Source organism: Neofelis nebulosa, chromosome 1, assembly GCF_028018385.1.
Source record: "Neofelis nebulosa isolate mNeoNeb1 chromosome 1, mNeoNeb1.pri, whole genome shotgun sequence".
NCBI lineage: Eukaryota > Metazoa > Chordata > Mammalia > Carnivora > Felidae > Neofelis > Neofelis nebulosa.
In genome coordinates, this window is record NC_080782.1 from 139,503,981 (window position 1) to 139,523,409 (window position 19,429).

General features: G+C 42.4%; 1 long non-coding RNA gene across 3 annotated transcripts in view; it reads left to right on the plus strand.

Annotated features, from left to right (window-relative positions):
• The first annotated feature begins 1,031 nt into the window (after positions 1-1,031).
• Positions 1,032-19,429, plus strand: part of LOC131516652 (uncharacterized) — an 80,605-nt gene continuing 62,207 nt past the window's right edge. For all 3 annotated transcript variants that reach the window (XR_009264185.1, XR_009264187.1, XR_009264186.1), the window contains exons 1-2: positions 1,032-1,094; positions 6,097-6,279. This is a non-coding gene — a long non-coding RNA (uncharacterized LOC131516652). The remainder of the gene's footprint in view (positions 1,095-6,096; positions 6,280-19,429) is intronic.

Sequence of the window (19,429 nt, forward strand, 5' to 3'; positions counted from 1 at the left end):
CAAGTACCATCTGATTTCACTTATACGTGGAATCTAAAAAACAAAACAAATGAACAAATAAAGCAAAACAGACTTACAGATACAGGAAACAAGTTGTTGGTTTCCAGAGGGGGTAATAGTAGGAGATTAGGTGAAATAGGTGAAAGGGATTAAGAGGCATTAATTTTTAGTTATAAAATAAATAAGTCACAGGGATGTAATGTACAGCATAGGGAATATAGTAAATAATACTGTAATAATTGTATGGTGACAGATGGTAGGTACCTAGACTCATCATGAGGATCATATTGTAATGTATAAAAATATTAAATCACTATGATATACACCTGAAACTAATAAAATATTGTATGTCAGTTATACTTGAGTAAAAAATTACTGGGTGACTCAGTCGGTTAAGGGTACGACTTTGGCTCAGGTCATGATCTCATGGTTTATGAGTTCAAGTCCTGCATCAGGCTCTGTGTGGACAGCTCAGAGCCTGGAGCCTGCTTCAGATTCTGTGTCTCCCTCTCTTTCTGCCCCTCCCCCACTTCTCTCTCTCTCTCTCTCTCTCTCTCAAAAAAATAAACATTTAAAAAATTTAAAAAAATTACTCGATAATTTTAATGAATTTGTGTTAAAGTCTTTGTATTTTTTTTGAGAGAGAGCATGAGCAAGCAGGGGAGGGGCAGAGAGAGTCAGGGACCCAGGATCTGAAGCAGGTTCTGTGCTTTCAGCGTGGAGCCCAAAGCAGGACTTGAACTCAAGAAGCTGTGAGATCATGACGTGAGCTGAGGTCAGGTGTGTAACCAACTGAACCACCCAAGATGCAAAAGCGTCTTCTTGAGTAGACCTTTTTTACTGAGGTAAGCACTTACATGAAAACTGCCAGCTTTCTGTCCTACTTCTAACTCTATCCTAGCTGTTTTCTCTAATTACCCTGTCATTTGTAGATTGCCTCATCCATCTTCAGTAAACAAAAGTGATTAGGCAATAGATTTCTCCTTGCTAATAGGGAACTTCAAAAATTGCTTTGGTTTCTACTCAGTAGAGTTTCGAAGCCCTGGGCAGAGTGGCAGTGCTATTCTTGGCTGGCAGTCATGTTGTCAGGCCTTGTAAGTACAACTGGGGAGATGGTGGGAGGACAGCTTGACCTCCTTATGCCTGAGTCTCTGGGGCTCATGTTCATCCTTTGTCATTCCCCCAAGGGCAAACTCACCTTGAACCCCTGCTAGCCAGCTTTCTGTGTTATTCTTGCCAGCCATTTCCTGGGGACTGGGCTCTGAAATGCCTCTTCTCCGTAGTGTATTTTTCCACTCACTTCCGGGGCTCCATGTGACTTTACAGCATTCCCACTGCAAACCTCTGAAGGTGTACCTCTTTTCTGATCTTACGTCACATCCTCCGCTCCTTACCCTACCATTATCTTCCCGATTACCCCCCTGCCTTGAGATCTCTGCAACCACTCCCAAACTACCAGGACATTTTGGTAAATAGGTCATGAGACTGTATCTAAATTGCCCACCCATTAGGAAATAATCCCTGTAGCTTAAATTTAGAAATTCAAAAGTATGAAGAAGAGTGAAAACAGGGGCCCCTGCCTGGCTCAGTTGGGAGTGCCTGACACTCTTGATCTTGGCCTTGTGAGCCCCACGTTGGGGGGTAGAGATTACTCAAAAAATTTTTTTAAAGAAGAAGAAGAGCAAAAACATGAGACATATCAGATGGGTGAAGTTCAGAGAACCAACAGAAGCCATTGGGCTATGATGGTTTGTCTTTGACAAGGCAATCTATTCAGAAGTATAGAGAACAGTATGGAATGCAATGTTCTTGAGTTGCATCAGAGATGAAGATTAAAGTGCTTACATTTATGCAAAATTGAGTCTATTCAAGTTAATGTTTAAATGACAAAAGGAAATTTCCAGCTGAGTGAGGAAAGTCTGCAATAATAAAATGTACTCACCTTCTGTTTCTACAACATCCTGTGTCCTAGGTGAATTCTTTCTGTGGATAACAATCTACCTTCCTTGCTTATTTGACTTTACAGCTACTAGTTCTCAAGTATAAACATGTGAGATAAACTGTCACATGGTTAAAAGGTCTGAACAATGTAATTCTCTAATGCCATTAGGTTTGTCACATGTTACGGTAAAAAACAAACACCAACTAACAGATGTGGATGTAAAGGTAGAACCAGTTTCTGTGTTTGTATATGCCAGTCCTTAACTTATAAATAAGCTTATTTATTCCCCATAGTAAAAGGCTTACTTTTGAAATGTGGAAATAAGGCAAGTATCACAATAAATCATTATACTTATATATAAATAACTTAAAATGATATAGATGTGATCAATTAAATATAGAATTCTACTAGGTACAGTAGGTACTTGGGATAAACCAATAAATACACTGTATTCTTATTGTCCTCAAGAAAATGACAAGGGCACCTGGCTGGCTCAGTCTGGCTCCGTTGGAAGAGCATGTAACTATTTATCTCGGGGTTGTGAGTTCGAGCCCCATGTTGGGTGTAGAGATTACTAAAAAAATAAATAAACTTATAAAAAAAAGAAATTTACAATATCAAATCCGCAATATTGCAAAGCCTTAAATAAAAGTACAAAAATGTTGGGAATCCAAGCTGGTGCAGCCACTCTGGAAAACAGGATGGAGGTTCCTCAAAAAATTAAAAATAGAACTACCCTACGACCCAGCAATTACACTACTAGGTATTTATCCAAGGGATACAGGTGTGCTGTTTTGAAGAGACACATGCACCCGAATGTTTATAGCAACACTATCCACAATAGCCAAAGTATGGAAAGAGCCCAAATGTCCATCAATGGATAAATGGATAAAGAAGATGTGGTATATACACACAATGGAGTATTACTTGGCAATCAAAAAGAATGAAACCTTGCCATTTGCAACTACATGGATGGAACTGGAGGGTATGATGCTAAGTGAAATCAGTCAGAGAAAGACAAAAGTCATATGACTTCACTCATATGAGGACTTTAAGAGACAAAACAGATGAACAAAAGGGAAGGGAAACAAAAATAATATAAAAACAGGGAGGGGGACAAAACAGAAGAGACTCATAAATATGGAGAACAAACTGAGGGTTACTGGAAGGGTTGTGGGAAGGGGGATGGGCTAAATGGGTAAGGGGCACTAAGGAATCCACTCCTGAAATCATTGTTGCACTATATGCTAACTAACTTGGATGTAAATTATAAAAAAAAATAAAAATTAAAAAAAAATGTATGAAAATGTTGGAAAAGCTGAGAAGTCAGCCTAATGAGATAGGGCTTGTCCAGAGAGGTTTTGGGTGAAGAAATGATGGTGGGAGATGGGAGGGAATAGTCAGCAAAGGCTTTGAGGGCAATAGACAGGGCAATGTTGGACATAAACTCACAAAAGCAGTAAAAGGTTCTCGATAAGCAGGCAAAATAAGTTAATATGTATTCATCTAAAAGTCATAAGACCCAGGGGTTTATATCTAGGTGAGAATGGAAATTTTGAAAGAGCCCAAAGGTCAAGTTGTAAGACCACAGAAGGAGCAGAGCCTTTCTGTGGCATTTGCCAGGATCCAGAAAGCATGTTCCATTTCTAGTAATGTTCCTACTTCGTTAAGTTCTATAAGTAGTGAGATGTTAGAAGTACAACTGTGACTGATTAGGATTTTGTAATGATTATGGTGATAGTATAATTTTGGAGTTAAAAAAGGAAGTGCAAGTTTTACTTCTAAGTCATCATCCCACACTGTCTCTAGTGGGGAAAAAGGAATGAGCAAGAGGTAAATGGACCCCTTAGCCGTCAATATATATGCTGTGTGCTTCTGAGTGGTCCTTTGGGGAGGAACGAATGTGGAAAGGGTACTGGACTCTTTGTGGATGTTCTCCAGAAAGAGACACCTGTTCCCTTCCACTTGTTGCTTACTGTGTGCCATTCACAGTTGGAACTGGGAACTGGACCCTAACTCATGTTTTTCCTGTTCTTCAAGATTGAGAAGAGGAAGTTGGAACCATGCACCCTGGTTCCCTATCTTAATATGAGGCAACTTGCTCCCTCTGTCTCTTTTCTCATTCTCTCTTTCAGTGTCTGCCTCAGGGAGAAGTATCCCACATGTGAATAGCTTGTAATTTTCTTCACACTCCAGGTCCTTGCCCTTGTCAGATAAAATCTGACCTCTTAAACTGGCAAGGTCACTACGTACCTCCAAGGTTGTTCTGGACGGGGACGACAATAAGCTGAGGGCATCCAGGTATTTGCCAGTTTCAGCATACCAGCGACAGATTTCATTTCCGTTGGTCACATTCCATTGGTCAGAACTAGTTACACAGTCCCAACTTGCATTCAAGGAGGCTTGGAAACGAGGTTTTTGGAGAAATGAAATACCTGGCTCCCTCGTCTTATGCTCTGAGAGCATCCTGTGTAACCTCTCCTCAAAATACCACTAAGGGGTAGGCGAAACTGGGCATCCTTGCAAACAAATGTGATGCGGCTCGTGTGGTGTTGGCCAGGATGATACTGAAATCTTCTTCGATTAGTTGTCAATATTTGAAAATAGAGAGATTTTGACACTTAAAAAAAAGTCTGCAGTTTGGGTTTCTCTCAAAAAAGCCGGATTATCTGGCAGTGCTAGGCGTGTATTTTGGCATGGTCACAACCGCCGAGAGCCGGATGCTGTCTACTTTGCCCTGTGCTGCCGTCTCATTTAACAATCCCCGTAGTCCATTCTGCTAGATTCACTGCTTTGGATTATCTGCTTTGGCTCTGGCGGCATTTGACTTTGTGATTCTGAAGAAGAAACCCAAATTGTGGCCTCTTTTGGCTGGACGTGGAGGAAAGGTGATTGTTTTGCCACACGTATTGGTTTGTTAGCGTGGCTGTGACAAGTTACCACAAACTGGGTAACTCAAACAACAGAGATATATGATCTCTGTTCTGGGAGCTTAGAAGTCTCAAATCAAGGTTTTGGTAGGGTTTGCTCTCTCTGGGGGCTCTGAGGGAAAATCTCTTCCAGGCCTTTCTCCCTGACTTGTAGCTGGCCATCTTTATGTTCACATGGCATTCTCTCTGTATGGGTATCTCTGTGTCCAACTCTCCCCTTAGTATAAGAAAACCAGTCATACTGATTTAGGCCCTACCTTCGTGAGCTTGCCTTAACCTCTGTAAAGACCCTATCAGCAGATAGGGTCACATTCTGAGGAACTGGGGGTTAGAACTCCCACATAGGACTCTTGAGGGCATGTAATGCAATTGTAACACCATATTCACTCACTTAATTTCACACGGGGGTGACTGGGTGGCTCAGTAGGTTACACATCCGACTTGGGTTCAGGTCATGATCTCGCAGTTTGTGGGTTCGAGCCCTGCGTTGGGCTCTATGCTGACAGCTCAGAGCCTAGGGCCTGCTTCAGATTCTCCCTCTCTCTCTGTTCCTCCCCTGCTCACACTCTCTCTCTCTTTCAAAAATAAATAAACATTAAAAAAAATAATTTCACATGCATTTAATGATTCCAGAAAGATAAAAAAATAAAACCTAAAAATGTTCTCAAGTAGAAAGGGGTTCATCTTACCATAATATTGGGAAAAAATTGGGCATATTTCACAGGACAGGTGAGACGCAATATCAAAATGAAACTCCTTCCTTTGTAAGGTGTGCCATGTTCTAGATTTTCACCTTGCAGTTGAAACGGTGTATACTGAGGCCCAGAAGACTATGTCATTCCATGGGGAAAGACTTTTTCATATGAGAGGGGTCTGTGCAGAGAACATTGACAAAAGAAAAAAAGCAAACTTAATTACTATAGCTCTGCTCAGTCTTGCATGTGCATGTGCTTTCTTCTGTCTTCAGCAGAAAAATAGGTTCCCCTTCATGTCAGTGTCTACCCACATCTCCTGTCCCCAAAGCAGCTGGGAAGCAACATATTCAGTGGGAAGGGGCTGTGAAGGCTGTCAGTAAGAGCAATCCCCGCCCCCCGCCCCCCCCCTCCACGGCGAGCTGTAAAATGGCACCAAAGTTGAAGTCTGTGGTAAATTCAACTGTTCACTGAGGTTAAATGGAACAGTTCCTAACTGCCACTCACATTTTTTCAACTTCTCTTACCAAAGCGTTCGCTGACTTCTCTTTCTGAGTGTGGACAACGTGCCAGAGACGGATGGCCAGGACAGGCCGTGGTGGTTGGAATGAAAGAGCTCCCAGCAGCCAGGGTGCAGCGGCATGAAGCAGTGCACACTTTTTCTCTTACGTATCCCTTGACGAGTAACGCGCCTGGGCAAAGTTGAAAATAAAAGGTAGGATATTAATAGCACTTCTCAAAACTGTCTGGGTACACTTAGGGGCCTGAAGATCCAAACCCAGAAGGCCTGACTTCGATACAAAGGGCTAAGCCATCATTATGGAAAGCGGGAAACGAAGCCCAAATTTTGTGTCTTTGTGACGGCCAAGTAGCCACTTGAAAGAGATCAGTTGTTTGGGGACACATAATCATAGTTGCACATAAAATACTATTTTTAAATCGTTAAGTGATATCAGAGGGCTATGAAGATAAACAAACAACCCCGATGGAAACATTGGCGAAACATTCTGCTTACTTTGACCAAAATTCAAAATTCCTTGGAGTTCCTGGGACAAATCAAGAGGTCTTAAGTGCCAGAGCGGTCACATGATTCATTTCCTCCCTCATGACAGGAAAGGCTGATACGATACCTTCTTTCATCAGCATTGGTTGAAAAAGGGGATCTGGGAAGCCTTCTCTGGCTGCTGAGGTGCTGAGTAGCTGAATGTAACTGTCAAATTCTGTAACTCAGCAAAATGAAATACACTATGACTTGGTCTTCTCAGGAGCAATGTAGGAAATAACCCCATCATCTCTTCTCTGGAGTAGAAGTTTCTTTAAAAAGCAGGTGGCTACACCCTCCTTTAACGCAAGCCTCTGCTGCCTGAGCTTCCTAGCCTTCTGTCCTTCTGGGGTCACCTTTTCCTTTAATAGCCAAATAACATGGCCCAAGCCCCTCATCACTGCAGCCCAGAGCCGTTTTAAGAAGACCGCCTTGGGGAGAAGCATCCAGGCTGCTTCTGCATTTTCTCCCATCGCTGTCTGCTCCTTGAGAGCCGCGATGTTCCTTGCACTACTCTTGGCCATCCCACTCGTCCTACTTCTGGGCTTCAAATAGGAGGCTGACTACCAGACCTCTGCTGAAGGCTGGGAGATAAGAGAAGGTAATTACAGCTTAGTATGTTAGACATTCCTGTCTTAAAATTCCTCAGCTACCTTCCTCACATAAAATCTCTTCTACAGCTTTCTCTCCAGCCTCTGCCTGCCACCATAATGTTTGGGCCCCTCTCTCTTCTAGGTTATTCCAAACTCTCCCCTTTAGCTGCCACTGAGGCACCAACAGCCAATTTTCTTGCTATAGTGCCCATAAAAGCAGGCTTAGCTTGTCACCCATGGTTATGAGAAGAGTTTTTCCTGGGTATCTCTGGTTCTAGACTTGCTGATCAACTCTTGTTGATATGCAACTACACCTGGATAGAAACATATTTTCTGAACTTTGCTCTAGAAAGCAAATCCCAAAGGATGTTTATTTGCACCACAGGGTTGCTTGAGTGGGCAGGTGTATGTTTACCCGTGGGATGATTTGGAATTAAATGTAGAAATAATGAAGTAGATAATCCATATCATTAAAAAAATTTTTGTTAGGGATTAATCTATATTTAGATATTTGTAATGTTTTAGATAATTTGGCCTGTTAGGAGGACCCCATAATTCCAATCCAAAGTGAATGAGTAGGGGTGCCTGGTTGGCTCAGTCGGTTAAGCAGCCGACTCTTGATTTTGGCTCAGGTCATCATCCCAGGGTTGTGAGATTGAGTCCCGTGTCGGGCTCTGTGCTGACAGAGCTGAGCCTGGTTAAGATTCAATTCTCCCTCTCTGTCTGCCTGTCCCCCACTTGTACTCACTCTCACTCTTTCTCTCTCAAAAAAACAAACAAACAAACAAATAAATAAAAGTGAATAATTGAATAAGTGTTTTATATTTGCGATTTTAGGTGAAATCTTACTAAGTTTGTAAAGAGTACAATTAGAACAATTAAGAGAATTTAAGATTCATCTTATTATATATTTAACTTATTTGATTTATAAGAGTCACTTGAGGGGCGCCTGGGTGGCGCAGTCGGTTAAGCGTCCGACTTCATCCAGGTCACGATCTCGCGGTCCGTGAGTTCGAGCACCGCGTCAGGCTCTGGGCTGATGGCTCGGAGCCTGGAGCCTGCTTCCGATTCTGTGTCTCCCTCTCTCTCTGCCCCTCCCCCGTTCATGCTCTGTCTCTCTCTGTCCCAAAAAAAATAAATAAAAAAAACGTTGAAAATGTGCCAGCAAATCACATATTTAACACATGTACACATTTTTTAAAAGTTTATTTTTATTTATTTCAAGACAGAGTTAGAGAGCAACCAGGGGAGGGGCAGACAGAAAGGGAGACAGAATCCCAAGCAGGCTCCGTGCTGCCAGCACAGAGCACATTGTGGGGCTAGAACTCACAGACCATGAGATCATGACCTGAGCCGACGTTGGACACTTAACTGATTGAGCTGCCTGGGCACCCCAGCAAGTCACAAGGTTTAAAACGGTCCTAAAAGATTTCGAGTCTAAATACTATTAGCACAGGTCACTTGATTTAGGAACACTATGTTAAATAAATGAGCTTTTAGTAAAGACTGACTACGGGCCAGGCCCTGTGCTGATGTGTTCATGTGTATCATGTCCATTTTTTTCCTTAAGAACTGTGATGCCGCGTGTGGTTGTCAGCTTGATTTCTTTGAGAGCTCTCTTTCTCCGAATCCCCTTCTCCGTTTTGTTCCAAGTTAGAGAAGGACAGAGAAGAGTCTCTGGGGATTTTGTCAGATACGGTGATAGGCAGATGCAGAGGTGCCCTGCAGGTCCCAGTGTGTCCTCACTGTCCCCTGGGCTACGTCCCTGCTGCCTGACTGGGGCCCCAGATTCACCACGCGATGCGTAGCCGTGGGTTAAATAGCCCATGTCTCGGATGAGAAAGGGTTTCCCCTTCCTGTACCACATCACTCACAAATCACATCCCCTGGAGGGAGGGGCTGGGGATCCCGTCAGTGTAGCTGGGGTTTCTGGCCTGCCTGTGAGGACAAGCACTTAGATAGCTCCGCTGAGGGAACTGCACAGTGGGAAAAAGGTAACTTCTTTTACCTGCTTATTTGTTTCTTGAGACAGGGGAGGGACAGAGGGAGAAGGAGAGAGAGAATCTTAACCGGGCTCCACGGCCGCCGTGGAACCCCACGCGGGGCTCGATCTCACGACCCTGGGATCAAGACCTGAGCCAGAATCAAGAGCTGGCCACTTAACCGACTGAGCCACCCAGGGATCATTAGGTCACTTCTTGAAAAGGAAAGCAGAATTGGGTTGGGGGGGATGAGAGGGGCTCCAGCCTTCCCAACTTGCCTGCCTGGGCACCAGGCATGTGGCTGCATCATCTTGCACGTTTCAGCCCCTGATACCATCCACCTGCAGCTGCATGAGCAGCTCTAAGCAAGAGCTGTGAAAGAACTGCCTGATGGAGCGCAGTCAAGCCAAAGAATTCTAAGCTGCTAAATCCTGGAGTGCTTTGGAGCAACAGAGGAGGGAAACGTCCGGTACAACAGCAGTGGTCTTCTGGGTGTGGCATCCTCCTGGACAATGCAGACGCCCAGGGCCCTGCACGTGAACACCTACTACTCCGGCCTGGAGGTAAATCTCTCCAAGCGGGAGATTTCTCATGCAGTAGATCTGAATGCAAGTCTCCGCACCACTCACTCTGCTGCTTACTGTGGCCGATAACCCCTGGCTTTCATTTTGCATTCTTCGCCTCAGGGGTTAGTGTGATTGGCACATGTTTCAAGATGAACATATTTTAAATTTTAGACAGCTTGCTTTCTGGCAGGGAATTGTAAATATTACTAGCAGTGACTATTCTTTAAAATTTTTTTTGAATGTTTATTTTTGAGAGAGAGAGAGAGGGAGCGAGCGAACGGGCATGAGCGGGGGAGGGGCAGAGAGAGAGGGAGACACAGAATCCGAAGCAGGCTCCAGGCTCTGAGCCATCAGCCCAGAGCCTGACCCAGAGCCTGACACGGGGCTCGAACTCACGGACCGTGAGATCATGACCTGAGCCGAAGTCAGTCGCTTAACCAACTGAGCCACCCAGCCGCCCCAGCAGTTAATATTCTTTTCCAGTGTTCTTAAAAAAGACACATTATATATATACATCTATAATCATGTTCATTTCCAAGATACTCTTTTGAAGATGGTTTCCTGTGGTTAATCTGCCTTCTTGATATAGCCCTTTATCCATTTATAATTTCCCCAAAGTTTTGTGATCTAATTCATTGATTTTCTGCCATAGTCAGCATGCTTTTAACTGCCTGTGTTTATAGACATAATAGCATCAGTGCTTAGAAGACCAGACTCTGAGTCAGACTATTTTGGATTGGATTGAATTCAGGGTGAACCACTTGGTAGTTAGATACACTCTTAGTAGTGTGTATCTTGGCCACGACATCTAACTTCCATTAAACCCATTTTATAGCCTGGGGGGAAAAATAGAGAAAGTAGCAAAGCTTAACCTACAGGATCATTGAAAGAATTAAATGCAAAAATACATACAAAGTGCTTAGTGCATCAGTGGGCACATGGGAAGTACTTGATAAATGGTTAATGGTATTACAGTGAGACATTAAAATCAGGGTTGATGACTTTAACCTCCCACCTTCTTATTTATCAAGCCGTTGCAAGTTCATAAATGAAAACCCGGAAAGCAGGTGGAAAAAACGTCACTCTCAATTACATCACCTAGTTACATCACCCAGTATCACAGTACTGTTACTGTATTGATGTTATTCCTATTCATGTGTAACAAAACATTACTGTAATTTCCATACTGCTTTGTGGCTCATTTTTTCATTTAGTGTTATATCCCGAACATTTTTTTTAATGTTTATTGACTTATGAGAGAGAGAGAGAGAGAGAGAGACGGATCACAAGCAGGGGATGGGCAGAAAGAGAGGGAGACACAGAGTCGGAAGGCTCTGAGCTGTCAGCATGGAGACTGACATGGGGCTCCGGCCCACAAACTGAGATCATGACCTGAGCCCAAGTTGGACGCTTAACCAACTGAGCCACCCAGGTGCCCCATATCCTGAACATTTAAAAAAAATATTTATTTTTGAGAGGGAGAGAGAGAGAGAGAGAGAGAGAGAGAGAGAGTGTGCGCCAGTGGGGGAGGGGCAGAGAGAGAGGAAGACACGGAATCCAAGCATGTTCCACGTTCTGAACTGTCAGCACAGAGCCCGACTTGGGGCTCGAACTCATGAAATGCAAGGTCATGACCTGAGCCGAAGGTGGACGCTGAACTGACTGAGCGACCCAGGCACCTCTATCCTGAACATTTTTACAAATAAATAAATACTATTTGTCTTTTGTCTGTCTTTTGTTTTTCTTTTGCAAATGTGAATTTATCTTTTATTAAAATGTCTTTAATATGTACTGATTGTTTCAGGATTGAACTTACCTTTTTTTATTATTTTAATTTTAGTATAGCTAACATACAGTGTTACATTAGTTTCAGGTTTACAGTATAGTGATCGAACAATTCTATTCATTACTCAGAGCTCATCATGATAACTGTCATTATTTTTCATGATTATCTATATAGACACACAATAATTCTCTCTTAACCAGGTCCCCGATTTTGGATATTTAGGCTATATCCAATTTTCCCCTCTTAGAGGCTGCTGTGAACGTATGCTTGCAATGACATGTGACTAGTTTTTCAGGATAAATTTTGAGAAACTGGATTGTTCTAAGATTATGAAAAACTAACGTTGCATATTTTTAAGCTGGCATCTCTTGTTACCTCATTTGAGGTGTATCTTATTTGTAATACCATTTAAGTTCCATGCGGGCAGGAATTTTGGTCTGTATCGTTCACAGTCATACCCTAGATGTATCGAATAGCGTGAATGAAAAACAATGGTTTTCAGTAAAGGAAACAAAAAATTTTTTTGAGTACATTTTAGTGTGGACAAATATCAGTGAGATGATCTTGAAGACCTCTGCTAATAATATAGAGATTTACTAAGAAAAAAAGGAAGGAGTATGGCTGTTGGGTAGGCAGTCAACAGCATCTGCTGTGTACATAAAAGCTTTCCTATCGTAAGTTATAAGGAACATGTTACTTCCAATTAAATTTGTAGCAATATTCTTGATTGCCCTATTAGAATGTAGGAGGACAACTGTTTCTGACATAATTAAGATATTGTACTCTCCTTAACTCACACACACACACACACACACACACACACAGAGTTCTGGCCCTTAAGACTTGAGGAGAAGCCTGCTGAGTGTATAATGATTGAATTCTGGGAAATTCTTCCTTGATCTTAAAAAAAAAGACTCAGGGAAGGGGCGCCTGGGTGGCTCGGTGGGTTAAGCGGCCAACTTTGGCTCAGGTCATGATCTCATGGTTTGCGAGTTCGAGCTCTGCATCAGGCTCTGTGCTGACAGCTCAGAGCCTGGAGCCTGCTTCGGATTCTGTATCTCCCAATCTCTCTCTCTGCTTCTCCCCTGCTTGCTCTTTGTCTCTCCCTCTCTTTCTCTCAAAAATAAACATTGAAAAAAAAAGAGAGAGACTCAGGGAAGAAAAGGGACTTTACTTTCTATTTCCCCTCTCTGAACAATGCATTCATTTCTGGAATTATCCGTTGTGGGGGGGGGGAGTTAGTCTGAGGATGAGGCTGATATGGCAAGGAATCAAAAGAGAGATGGAAAGAATCTGCGTCCTTGGAAATGTCACTAAGCTGCCAACTTTACCAGTCCGGAACCCCCCCCATCTCATGACCGCTTATCACATGAGAATCAGTTTTCCTATTGTTTTGGAAGACTAAAACAAGGCTTCGAGGCCTTCTGTTCCTAGAAGCCGAAAGCCTTCTAATTAATAAACTATGCCACAGACGTTATTTCGCGTTATTTTGGAGTAAGCCATGCAATTTAGTACATTGCAGCGATTTGAGAATTCTTACAGCATGGGTTTTAATAACAAGAGAGGGATATAGGCTACATATTTAGCATGTATGGTGACTAAAACATTTATAACACACTTAGGATATGCCAGGATTAACGTCAACTTTGGGAACCCAAAGGTAAATAAAAGAGGGTCCTTATCCTCTGGGAGAAAAACATGATTGTTTCACAATAATTTTTGTTTTTATCGTATGTTTCCAGAAATGAAAAAAAATGAGCTCTGTTTAATATATGTTTATATGGTTTCTTTCTTACTTCAAGATCTTCAAAGGATTATACAGAAATTATGCTATTTTAAAACCCTAACAAAAGAACTAAGAACATATGTGAAAGGCTCATGGAAAAAATCCTTATTTAGGAAAATTGCTATATTTATATATATTTTCTGTAGTTCTGTATAAGAACACTGCTTTTGAAAAGACCAAAGGAAGCAAGCTGTTTTGAATTCATAGCACATTCCACTGGAATGGTAAATTTGTATATTAATGTCCTAATAAATTTTTAGCACATATTTTATGAGAAAGGTGAAAAATATTATAATATTTTTGACAGCTAATCAATAAGGTAGGCATTTAGTTTTACTACTTTCTGGGTTATTAAGCTGTTGAGTGAAAGTGATGTGGCTAGTTAAAGGACGTATCCATTTAATAAAAGACATGTAAAATGCTAATTGGTCTTTAAGATATATGCCATGTTCCTAGTGGCCCTCTCCGATTTCCTTAGGCTGACATTTAAAAAATTAAGTTCCAAAGTTCTCAGGTACCTTTCCCCTTTCTTTATTGATCTTCCTTTATACTGTCACCGACCAACATTTAAATACAATGCACAGATCATACACAGAAAGTTGTAAGGCTCAAAGAGTAATGCAAGAAGTAATAAGATAAAGCTGTGAGACTTTGCCAAACACTGTCTTTATATGAGGGGGTTGTTTTCCAAGGACCGATGATGCTACCCGTGACACCCAGTCCGTGAATTCTTACCCTCCCAGTGTTTCACCACCAGGCATGCTTTTGTAGGAACGGAGTGTTTGATTGCTCTTACAGTTCATTGCACGGTTTCCCTGCCTCCCACCTAGGGAGTGTGCTGGCACCTTCAGGTCAGCATATCAACCAACCAAAAATATTTCAGAAGCTCTTTCAGGGCCTTACCCTTGAATTTTTCTCCTAATCAGGTCGCTAAAGACTGTGATCCCTGGGATCTACCTCACATTCTGCCCAGCTGTATGGAGGTAGGTTAGTAGAACTCACAGGAAGACGTTGTACGAATCCAAAGGACACACCAAGTATTTTGTGAAGGTTCTCTGAGGGATAAAAAGGAGACCTAGTTCCTGCTTTTCACTGGGAGTGCCGCATAGCTTCCACATGCCATTCTGGGTTCATCACATACCCTTCCCCAACCTGCTATTGGTCCTAGGAAGCAGACTAGTAGAGATTCCATCAATGAGTTCTTGTGGTTCCCAGCTTCTGGTTGGGGTCAGCCAATGGGTTGCTTTGATAAGCAATTAGGAAGGGAGGAGAATGAGGTCAGGGTATTTATGATCCTGGTGACCTCCCTGGAAAGTCACCTTACAAGTTGGCCATCACAGAAAGTCTTGGCTCTTCTCAAGGAGACCCACTGGCCACAGCTTTCTCTCCTTTTGGTAACCCCTTCCTCCGTTTGTGTCTAAGGAGGTGACAGCACCCAGATTCATAGACTGTCTCCTCTACTCCTGCATCCTGCCTGGAGCTGTGTAACAAGTTCCTTGTGAATTACCCCAATGTGTGTGTGCTGTCTGGTTAGTGTCGGGACCCTGACTGTTATAGTGAGCTTGCAAGACAGACATACAGAGATTCATAAAGAGATGAACTGTGTTGCAGATGAACCGATATAATAGGATTTTATAAAAAGGAATAATTCATGCTACCACTGGGTGATGAAACAGTTTTCTCTGAGGAGGGGGCTTTGAACAAGGTGCAGGGGAAACGGAAGCATTGATCTCCATTTCTCATGGTCACACCTGAGCACAGCATGCTCATTTTGAAAAGAGAGTGGGAGGGTAAGACAAAATGTTCAAGATACTCATCAAGAGCAGTCAAGTATATTTATCAAGTGCCTAATTTAATGGGAGAAATCGAGTGATAAGCAATCTTTAACAAAGCCTTATCTTCACTGTTCCATACATTATCTGAAAGATGTTATAAAACATCTTTTTGCTCCTTCACCATTTTCTATGAATTTATTCCCTGTTCCTAAAGGATAAGGAATAGGAATAAGTTATAGCTCATTAGTTCTTAGCTGTCTTGCTATTTCATAGGTTGTAAGTTTATCACCGATACTTCTAATTCTCATTTGCTACAGTCAGAAAATCTGTATGTGATTGTCCTAGAGACAAATAATCATAATTAAAGATTTATTAAAATGTTCGTCGGAATGCTTCTATAATTCACTTATTCAACAAATATTCACAGAAGGTCTACTATGTGCCAGGTACTCTTCTGGGCCCTTGTCATAGAGCAGTGGGCAAATCTCCCTGTCCTTATGAAGCTCACATTTATGGGGGTAAGACAGCCAGTAGAGAAAACAAATAAGGAAAATATGAGAGAAGTTAATGCCATAGAGACAAATTAAACAACGGTAGTGAGTGTTGAATGTAGGGTTACAATGTTAGACTGTGTGATCCTGGAAAGGGTGGTGGCTGTGTAACGTGTCACTGGAGCAGGCTGAATGATGCTTCCTTTCTCTGTATGTTTCCTGTGTAATATTTGGAGAGAGGGAGTGAAGCGGCCACCATTGTGTTTTTTATGCTTGAGAGGTCAGGACAGGTTTGACTGTAGCTCATAAAATTGTAGCTTGTCTGCTGACTCACGTCATCAGCGTAGGGTGGTGGCCAGAACTGCTACTGTCCTACCTTCCCCTGTCTGCTTCACCTTCTCTGACTCCTGGGCCAGCTAGATGCTTAGTTCTAGGATGGAGGGGGCCAGTTCTTTAGTCGTGAGGACACCCACACCAACAAGTTGGAGGCACTGAGAACAGATTCGGGTTCCAGTGTGTCCTACTGGGTTCCAGCTTCTCCTTGTTCTTTGCAGCTTTAAATCCGTCCCTGTGTGCTACTCTCTGAGTTGTAGATTTCAAGCTCCAGCATTGGATGTGAAGTCTTACGTCTAAGTCTGCTCACCTTACCTGTTATGTTGCTTCAATGAGTACAGCAGAGATGACAAGAAGAGCTGGAAGCAAGCCCAACCTTGAGCGTTATCATTCCCCATTGGGTTCTTTGAGAGTTCACACAAATATTGCACAGACCACGACAATAAAAACCATTCCCATTGTCTCGATAGATACCATGCAAAAGATCAAAAGGCAATGGATATATATCATGACAAAAGAACTATTGGTTAACTAAAAGGAAGAGCTTTGGACAGGGCGATTGTTATTAGAATTGTTATACAGTGTAGCTATAAAATCCAAATTCCCAAGATTTTTCAACAGAAGTTAGATAATTATCGGTCTAATAGTGTTAACATTCAAACCTATCCTCAGTAATTTCTTCACATGTGCTTAGATGGCACCAAAATAATTTGTGGATTCAAGGCAAATAAATCAAACTAATCATTTTATCTTATACGTCTACAATACAGAAAAAAGAAAGAAAATAAAATAGCCTCACAGAGACTGTTAATAAGCTCTTATAATCACATGAAGTCAACGTAACAATCTCTGTAACAAATCTTTCTCATTCTCTCTCTCTAAAATCTACCTATCTATGGGGCGCCTGGGTGGCTCGGTCGGTTAAGCGTCCAACGTCAGCTCAGGTCATGATCTCGCAGTCCGTGAGTTCGAGTCCCGCGTCGGGCTCTGCGCTGACAGCTCGGAGCCTGTCTCAGATTCTGTATCTCCCTCTCTCTGACCCTCCCCGCTTCATGCTCTGTCTCTCTCTGTCTGAAAAAAAATAAATGTTAAAAAAATTTTTTTTTAAATCTATCATCTACTTCCATATGATTCTGCTCCTTTGATTGAACCATGTCTGGAACAGAAGGTCTAACTTAAAAGGTGATACCTTAGCAAAGATCAAAAGGTGGTGAGAGAGCAAGCTATGCAGAAAGATATCTGGCACAAGAGTGTTTCAAGCAGAGAGAACAGCAAAGGCCCTGAAGCAAGAGCACGACTGGTGTGGGTGAGCAGCAGCAAGGAATCCAGTGAGGTGGAACCTGAGTAGGGAAGGCGAGAGGAGCTGGTGGAGAGTTCAGAGAGGCAAAGGGGAGGTGGGGGAGGCAATGTTAAACTGCATAGGGCCCTATAGGCCACTCAGTGTGTTTCCTTTTACCCTGAGTGAGATGGGGAGCTATTGGATGCTTTTGGAGCAGACCAGTGCCGTGATTTGGCTGCAATTTTAGCAGGATGTCTCCGGCAGCCTGGTGAACAATCCAGGGTAAGGGAGAAGGAGTAGAAGCAGAGGGTGGGGGCAGTTAGAAGGTATTGCAGAATTCAGGCAAGAAATACTGACGGTTTGGAGTCGTGCTGTAGAGTCAACAGGACTTGATGGTGAAGCCCATAGTGGATGCAAGGTAAGAAGAATGAAGGGTGAGTCTAGCGGCTGAGGACTGAGCAGCAAATAACAGATGGGGGAATGAGCATGGAGGACGGTTTGTGGGAGAAAATTGAGGACTCAGTGTAGATACAATTTTTGATTACACCAATGCCATACGGATTGTAAATCTGTCTTACCTTCGAGGGGATGGTCTGGAGTTCAGCTGAGGAAAGATCCAGGCTTGGGAAATACATGTGTGAGATGTTACCATGGAATTTAACCTGTGGGACAGGCTGAGAAGTTGGTGACCTTGACAAAGACTGTATCAAAGGAGTCAATGGGATCAAAGCTTACCCGGCACATTTTCAAGAGAAAATAGGAGAAGAGGAATGGAAGATAGCGACTCTAAACAACGCTCTTGAGGAGTTTGCTGTCATCAATATCGATTTACAGCCACAGTCAAAGTATACCTAACACACCACCAATCATTTGTGTCTTGTAGACACTTTCATTAGAGAATCAACGATTACATTTTATTTAATTTTCATTCATATCCATGCCTTTCACACTAGTCAACCAGCTCCAAGACAGAAGAATCTGTGTTTTTCCCATCTTTATATTCTTACCAAGGACGATGAATGAAGTAGATATTTACTGAGTTATAACCTGTCATTAATTGTTTCTAGAGTTAAATGTTTTATCTAACTCTGCACAGTTCTAGGGGATATTTAAGAGTTCAACTAGGCATGGTTTTCACCTGATCACAGTAGTGAAAGAAGACAATAGCATCTAGAGATTTAGTGCAAAGTCTGTTCATTTTTTAAAATGTTTATTTACTTTTGAAAGAGAGCAAGCAGGGGAGGGACAGAGAGAGGGCGACAGAGGATCTGAAGCTGGGCTCTGCACTGACAGCAAAGAGCCCTATGTGGCACTTGAACTAATGAACCCCGGGATCATGACCTGAGCACAAGTTGGACACTTAACCAACTGAGCCACCCAGGCACCCCAGAGAGCCTGTTCATTTTAAAAATAATGTTGCTATGAATGGAAAGTACGTAATGGCCCCTTTTTAAGGAATTACATGCTTTTTAAAAAAATTTTTTAACGTTTATTTATTTTTGAGACAGAGAGAGACAGAGCATGAATGGGGGAGGGGCAGAGAGAGAGGGAGACACCGAATCAGAAGCAGGCTCCAGGCTCTGAGCCATCAGCCCAGAGCCCGACGTGGGGCTCGAACTCACGGACCGCGAGATCGTGACCTGAGCTGAAGTCGGACGCTTAACCAACTGAGCCACCCAGGCGCCCCTACATGCTTTTTAAAAACAGAATAAGGGAGCAGAAGAATAAGCAGAGATAAATTCAAAACAGGATGCTAATTTGTATTATCTTTTTTCAAAATGAATTTTTGGAATTCCTGTCATTATACATCTAACCTATTTTCATCTTGATATAGTATAGGGAAATAAATAGTACTTACATTTCTGAGAGCTTATTTGCTTAATCTAAGGCTTCAAGTTTCAAGAGGCAGACAGATGGCTGAATAGTGTGGCACTGTGCTGAACCTAGGACTGGTAACAATTATTAGATGAGAGATCCGCAAGAGGGTCTATGGGTAAGATGGATACAGAACACTACACAAACACAAAATTGGAATGAGGGAGCATGAAGATATTAAAAGGCCAAAGAAACAGAATCAGTGTTGCTGTAATGGATGTAGGTGTGTCTAAAATACAGAGTATTTGTTGCGACTATGAGCCCTTCGGTGCCAAGTATTGGGGATGCTAGGACTGTGTCCTCTTAAATGTATACGTTGAAACCCTAAGCCCTACTTGTGACTGTATTTGAAGATAG